Source organism: Rhinoderma darwinii, chromosome 2 (genome assembly GCF_050947455.1).
Source record: "Rhinoderma darwinii isolate aRhiDar2 chromosome 2, aRhiDar2.hap1, whole genome shotgun sequence".
Lineage (NCBI taxonomy): Eukaryota > Metazoa > Chordata > Amphibia > Anura > Rhinodermatidae > Rhinoderma > Rhinoderma darwinii.
Window position 1 is genome coordinate 378716183 of NC_134688.1, and position 7578 is coordinate 378723760.

Genomic DNA, 7578 nt, shown 5'->3' on the forward strand with positions numbered 1-7578 from the left:
TTTCAGCCAAAACGACATATTATTTGAAAAAAATAATTTTGTTTTCATTCCCAGCCCAATTCAAATAAGTTCTGTGAAAAAACTATGGGGTCAAAATGGTCACAGCACCCATAAATGAATTCCTCGAGGGGTGTAGTTTCCAAAATGGGGTCATTTGTGGTTGGTTTCTATTGCTTTGATACCTCTGGGGCTCTGCAAATGCGACATTGCACCCGAAAACCAATCCAGCAAAATCTGGACTCCAAAGAACAAATAGCGCTCCTTCCCTTCTGAGCCCTCCCATGGGCCCAAACGGCAGTTTATCACCACAAATGGGGTATTGCCGCACTCAGGACAAATTGGGCAACAAAATGCAGTATTTTATTTCTTGTGAAAATAAGAATTTTTGAGCTAAAATGACATATTATTGGAAAATATATATATTTTTTTAATTCCCAGCTCAATTCAAATAAGTTCTGTGAAGAAACTATGGGGTCTAAATGGTCACATTACCCATAAATGAATTCCTTGAGGGATTTAGTTTCCAAAATGGGGTCACTTCTGGCGGGTTTCCATTGCTTTGATACCTCTGGGGCTCTGCAAATGTGACATGGCACCCGAAAACCAAACCAGCAAAATCTGTACTCCAAAGAACACACAGCACTCCTTCCCTTCTGAGGCCTCCCATGGGCCCAAACGGCAGTTTATCGCCACAAATGGGGTATTGCTGCACTCAGGAGAAATTGGGCAACAAAATTGAGTATTTTGTTCCCTGTGAAAATAAGAAATTTTTATAAAAAATTACATCTTATTGGAAAGAATTTCATTTTCTTAATGTCACAGCCCAATTGAAATAGGTGCTGTGAAAAAACTGTGCGGTCAAAATTCTAACAACAACCATAAATGTATTCCTTGAGGGGTGTAGTTTCCAAAATGGGGGTCACTTCTGGTGGGTTTCCATTACTTTGATACCTCTGGGGCTCTGCAAATGCGACATGGCACCCGAAAACCAATCCAGCAAAATCTGGACTCCAACGAACACATAGCACTCCTTTCCTTCTGAGCCCTCCCATGGGCCCAAACGGCAGTTTATCACCACAAATGGGGTATTGCCACACTAAGGACAAATTGGGCAACAAAATGGGGTATTTTGTTCCCTGTGAAAATACGAAATTTTGATCACAAATGGCATTTTATTGGAAAAAATGAATTTTTTTTCATTTCACAGCCCAATTCAAATACGTGCTGTGAAAAACATGTGTGGTCAAAATGGTAACAACAACCATAAATTTATTCCTTGAGGGGTGTAGTTTCCAAAATGGCGTCACTATTGGGGGATTCCTACTGTTTTGGCACCTCAACACCTTTTCAAACCTGGCATGCTGCCTAAAATATATTCTAATAAAAAAGAGGCCTCAAAATGCACTAGTTGCTTCTTTGCTTCTGGGGCTTGTGTTTTATTCCACGAGCGCACTAGAGCCACATGAGGGACATTTCTAAAAACTGCAGAATCTGGACAATACACATTTAGTAGTATTTCTCTGGTAAAACCTTCTGTGTTACACAAAAAAAATTTAATACAATTGAAATTCAGCAAGAAAAATGAAATTTGCAAATTTCACCTCCACTTTGCTTTAATTCCTGTGAAATGCCTGAAGGATTAAAAAATTTTCTAAATGCTGTTTTGAATACTTTGAGGGGTCTAGTTTTTTAAATGGGGTGTTTTATCAGGGTTTCTAATACATAGGCCCCTCAAAGCCACTTTAGAACTCAAGAGGTACCTTAAAAAAAAGGCTTTTGAAATTTTCTTAAAAATATGAGAAATTGCTGTTTATGTTCTAAGCCTTGTAACGTCCAAGAAAAATAAAAGAATGTTCAAAAAACGATGCCAATCTAAAGTAGACATATGGGAAATGTGAACTAGTAACTATTTTGGGTGGTATAACCGTCTGTTTTACAAGCAGATGCATTTAAATTATGAAAAATGCAATTTTTTCAAAATTTTCTCTAAATTTTGCAATATTTCACCAATAAACACTGAATATATCGACCAAATTTTACCACGAACATTAAGCCCAATGTGTCACGAGAAAACAATCTCAGAATCGCTTGGATAGGTTTAAGCATCCCGACGTTATTACTACATAAAGTGAAATATGTCAGATTTGAAAAATGGGCTCTGAGCCTTAAGGCCCAAACTAGGCTGCGTCCTTAAGGGGTTAAACAACATAACTTGCCTTTTTCCCCATCCCTTATTTAGCAATCTTTCAACTGAGCGTGAACTCATTTGTGAAAAATGCAAGCTTACATTTAGATACAAGTGTTTTTCATTAATTCTCAATGAAAGCAATGTTTTTCAATTTACACTTTTGAGAATTTATTTTGAAATTAATGTAAAACTTGTAAAATGTAATTTTATGAATCAAACATTAATGCTCAAACATTTTCAAACATTTTTGAGTTACTGTCAAGAAAACATGCATCACTGATACATTTTAATATGCATCTATCCAGAATATTTTGATAAGAAGGCAAATTCCAACTGTTACTGTCTATGAGTGTGGCACAAATTATATTAAGAAATTAGGTTTAATGGTGGCCTTGTTGATTGGTCTGGCAAGAGGGAAGAAACTTTTTTTTCAAAATCAACGTCAAGTTGATAAATATAAATGAGAAGAGGTAAAAATAGACTATCTGCAGTCCTATTCATAAAATTAATACGAGAAAGAAAATGAAGTTTAAATACTATTCTACTGCACACTTTACAATTTGTATGCAACAAATGTCTGGTTTTAAAGCAGGTATTACAACTCCGAAAAAGCTTTTTTCTGTTACTTCTTTTAAAAAGAAGTGCACAGTCATCAAAGGCAGACAAACTCCATATCAAACAGAGTTGTCAACTGCTTTCATGCTCAAAAAAAGCCCCAAAAATCTCATCATCGTGGAGAGTGAGCTTGGACTGATTCAAGTACATTTCTGCCTGCAAAGCCTATAGAAATGATCCCTGAAAGTAAAGTCCTAAATAGCATAACTTGCCTTTTTCCCCATCCCTTATTTAGCAATCTTTCAACTGAGCGTGAACTCATTTGTGAAAAACGCAAGCTTACATTTAGATACAAGTGTTTTTCATTAATTCTCAACGAAAGCAATGTTTTTTAATTTACACTTTTGAGAATTTATTTGAAAAGAAATGTAAAACTTGTAAAATGTAATTTTATGAATCAAACATTAATGCTCAAACATTTTCAAACGTTTTTGAGTTACTGTCAAGAAAACATGCATCACTGATACATTTTAATATGCATCTATCCAGAATATTTTGATCAGAAGGCAAATTCCAACTGTTACAGTCTATGAGAGTGACACAAATTATATTAAGAAATTAGGTTTAATGGTGGCCTTGTTGATTTGTCTGGCAAGATGGAAGAAACTTTTTTTTCAAAATCAACATCAAGCTGATAAATATAAATGAGAAGAGGTAAAAAAACTAGACTATCTGCAGCCCTAGTCATAAAATTATATATGAAAATAGATTAAATTAGAATTTCTGAAAAACCAAAAATTAAATTTGTTAATTTTACATCCACTATGCTTTAATTCCTGTAAAACGGCTAAAAGTTTTAGAAACTAAATTCTGTTTGAATACTTTAAGGGGTGCAGCTTTTAAATTGGAGTGGTTTATGGAGGTTTCTAATCTATAGACCCCTCAAAGCTACTTAAGGTCTGAACTGTTTAATAAAAAAAAATAGCCTTGTGAAATTTTCTTGAAAATGTGAGACATTGCTGCTAAACTTATAAGCTTTGTTACGTCCTAGGACAATAAAAGGATGTTGAAAAAAATGATGCCAACATAAAGTAGACATATGGGAAATGTAAATTACTAACTCTTCTGTGTTATATAACTATCTGTCTTACAAGCAGATATATTCAAACTTAAAAATGCTAATTTTTCCAAATTTTTGTCTAGAATTTGGTGTTTTTCAAAAATAAATACTATTTGTATCGACCAAATTTTACCTCTAACATAAAGTACAATGTGTAACGAGAAAACAATTTCAGAATAGCTTGGATAGGTCATAGCATTTCAAAGTTTTTACCACATAAAATGAGACGTCATATATGAAAAATGAGGCTCTGTGAGGAAGGTGAGCGGGAAGGGGTCTGGAGTCCTGTTATCACAATAAACATGAGATTTAAATTTCAACTTAAGCAGTACTTTACTGATCACTTTTTATTTTTTACCTGTTAGTGATCGCCGTGAAGGCATATTGGTGGTCACTGACGGGCCTTAGGCTAGGTCGCCGCCTTTTCACAGCAGTCTAGTCTAAGTCCTGCATGGGTGTCCTATTCAGGCTGGAGCAGGTGCTCAGCTTTCTGATGACAGTTAGGCTCCTGCTGTATTGTAGCGATCAAAGTTTCCTTCGATCGCATCCGTTTAACTCCTTAGATGCTGCGGTCATTAGCGACTGTGGCATTTACGTGGTTTACAAAGGAAAGGGGCTCCCTCTGTCACCCATCGGCAGCCCCCAGGCCTGCCCTAGCTATATACCTATTAGGCTGTGCCAGAAGCAAGTGTAATTGATTGCCTGCCAGTTTTACACTGACAGGCAATAATGCTTGGGTATACTAAGTATACCAAACCATTAAATAAGTGATCAAAAGATCGCATAGTGAAGTCCCCTAGTGGGATTAAAAAAAGAATGAATTAATGCGAAATAAAAATTATTATTAAAGGTGAACAGTCATTTTTTTTCATAAAAAGTAGTTTTATTTAGTAAAAGTGTAAAGAATAAATAAAAATGCACATATATGGTATCGCCGCGTAATGACCTGAACAATAAAGTTAAAATTACATTTAAAGCGCAAGGTAAAAGCTGCAAACAAAAAAACAAACGCAAAAAACAATGGCGGAATTGCTATTTTTTTCCAGTGCCCCTCAAAAAAGTAATAATAAAGTTAATCAATAAGTTCCATGTAACCCAAAAATGTACCATTGAAAACTATGCATCGTCCTGCAAAAAACAAGCCATTGCAAAAAGCAACGATACAAAAATAAATAATTTAATTTCAAACGTGATTTTATTGTACAAAGTAGTAAGACATAAAAAACCTGATGACTGGTGTAAATTTAAAATGCATAGAACAATGGGGGAATTGGTGTTTTTTTTCTATTCTCCCCAAAAAAAGTTAATAAAATAGAATTAAAAAATTATATGTACCCCAAAATGTTGTCATTAAAAAATACAACTAATTCTGCAAAAAACAAGTCCTCATACAGCTTTGTCGACAGAAAAAGAAAAAGGTTATAGCTTCAATGCGACGATGGAAAAACAAAAAAAAATTGCTTGGTCATTAAAGAGGCTCTGTCACCAGTTAAATAGTTCTCAATCTCCTACCTAATCTAATAAACGCTATGATGCTGATAACTACTGTGTTGTTTTTTTTTTTTCAAAAACGTTTATTATTGATAAAGTTCTGATCATTTTTAGATTTATGCAAAATTTTTCTAAATGCACACCTGGGTGTTTTTTTTAGTTTAACCAAGTGGGCGTTGTAAACAAAGTGCACTTCTCTTCATTCATGCCCAGCTTTATTCACAGCAAAGCGTGATCTGGCGAGATCACCCTGCGACGTGACTTCCTCCGGAGCGATGGGAGAATGACCAGACATCGCCTCCAGCCGTACCAGGACGATTATCCTTCTCAGCAGCAGTCCTGGTACGGCTGGAGGCGATGTCTGGTAATTCTCCCGTCGCTCCGGTGAAGGACTTGCGGGAGGAAGTCACGTCACAGCGTAATCTCCCAAGATGTGAATAAAGCTGGGCATGAATGAAGAGAAGTGTATGATGCTGATTGATCAGCGTCATACACTTTTCTTTACAATGCCCACTTGGTTAAATGAAAAAAAAACAAAAAACGCCCAGTTGGGCATTTATTAAAAATTAGCATAAATCTAAAAATGATCAGAATTTAATTAACTTTTTTAAAAAAAAAAAAACAACACAGTAGTTATCAGCGTCAAAGCGTTTTTTAGATTAGGTAGAAGAAAGAGAAGTATTATACTGGTGACAGAGTCTTTAAAATAGGCTGCTCACTAACTAACATCTGTTTTTAAACCAAAAGTAAAAAAGAGAGAAGGTTTTTAAATCAGATATTACCACTGAATAAACTTTCTTCAGCTACTTCTTTTAAAAAGCGAATCACAGTCATCAAAAGCAGACAACCTCTACATCAAACAGAGTTATCAACTGCCTTCATACTCAAATAAACCCCAAAAATCTAATCATCGTGGAGAGTGAGCTTGGACTGATTCAAGTACATTTCTCCCTTCAAAGCCTATAGAAACAATCCCTAAAAGTAAAGTCCTAAATAACATAACTTGCCTTTTTCCCCATCCCTTATTTAGCAATCTTTCAACTGAGCGTGAACTCATTTGTGGAAAACGCAAGCTTACATTTAGATACAAGTGTTTTTCATTAATTCTCAATGAAAGCAAATTTATCCTATAAGTCTGAAAAATCTCTGAAGATCCAAATCTAGTCAAAACCAGTCTATGTTGCTTAAGGGGCAGCACCACAGTTCCTTATTTAAGACCTTAGTTTTTTAATTCAGACAGTTTGTAGTACATCCCCCTGGTCAAATACTGGAGATTGAACTTCAGTTAAGGTGTTCTTCCTTTGTGCTTTGAGCTGCTTGGCCCTCCTGTCATCTTTAAGACCCCCCCCCCCCCCAAGTTCCTCTTCTTGCTGTTGGTCCCGAGGTAACTTCTAAAAAAGTAGCAGACTGATCATCAGACAAAGAGATAATCATATTCATGATCGGCCTTAGGGTTGTGCGATCTATGAGGTTGCACAGACCGCATCTGCCACCGCTGCTCAAGGTATGATATCACAAAAAGTCCCAAAAAATTACTCCTTATGCTACATATCAGTAATTGTTAAAATATAACTTTTATTTATGAAAATTATAGTAATAAAGAGCGTGAATCACACTTTTATGTATACCTGTAGAGGAATTAAAAAAAAAAAAAAGCTCTTTGTCTCAGTGGGATTTTATAATAATATTAACGTGCAATTTCATTTGGGACTGAAGTATCAAAAAAAAAAAATCAGCTCCCTCTGCTAAAATGTTGCAATATGTCATGCGTATGCAACACTGTATTAATGTCTGATAGAGCAGACATTTACCTATGGAGACTGCAGGCCTGCAGAAATCTAGGAGAACCTGCTAGACTGTTTAATATCTAATTGGCATTAGTTGACATAATAATAGTTAGTACGCAATGGTATTTAGTTGTATTGAATATCTATTAGCTGTCTGTGCTGTAATTTATTTTTACTAAAACGCACATTAAGGCACTAGGTGACTGCAGATCACACAGTGTTTGAAAGAACAGAGACTCTGACATAACAATGCCTCCCCAACATATTTCTCAGGCAAAAAGCCTCCTCAGAAGTTCCATTTGATTTGTGTAAACTGGAATAGTGCGTTACTTGGTCAACTGAACACAGTGACCCATCTTATAGAGTCTACCAGGGCCGGACTGGGACTTAAAATCAGCCCTCGCTTTTTTAAGCACACAGGCCCACCGCAGGCCATA

The 7578-nt window shown here is 35.8% G+C and overlaps 2 non-coding genes across 2 annotated transcripts; both read right to left on the minus strand.

Moving 5' to 3' along the window:
* Positions 1-2785: 2785 nt before the first annotated feature.
* LOC142747784 (small nucleolar RNA U3) lies at positions 2786-2999 on the minus strand. The gene has a single exon (XR_012882030.1). It is a non-coding gene; the product is annotated as a small nucleolar RNA U3 (small nucleolar RNA).
* Positions 3000-6134: 3135 nt separating this feature from the next.
* Positions 6135-6345, minus strand: LOC142747795 (small nucleolar RNA U3). Its single transcript, XR_012882034.1, has one exon. It is a non-coding gene; the product is annotated as a small nucleolar RNA U3 (small nucleolar RNA).
* Between the last annotated feature and the right edge of the window lie 1233 nt (positions 6346-7578).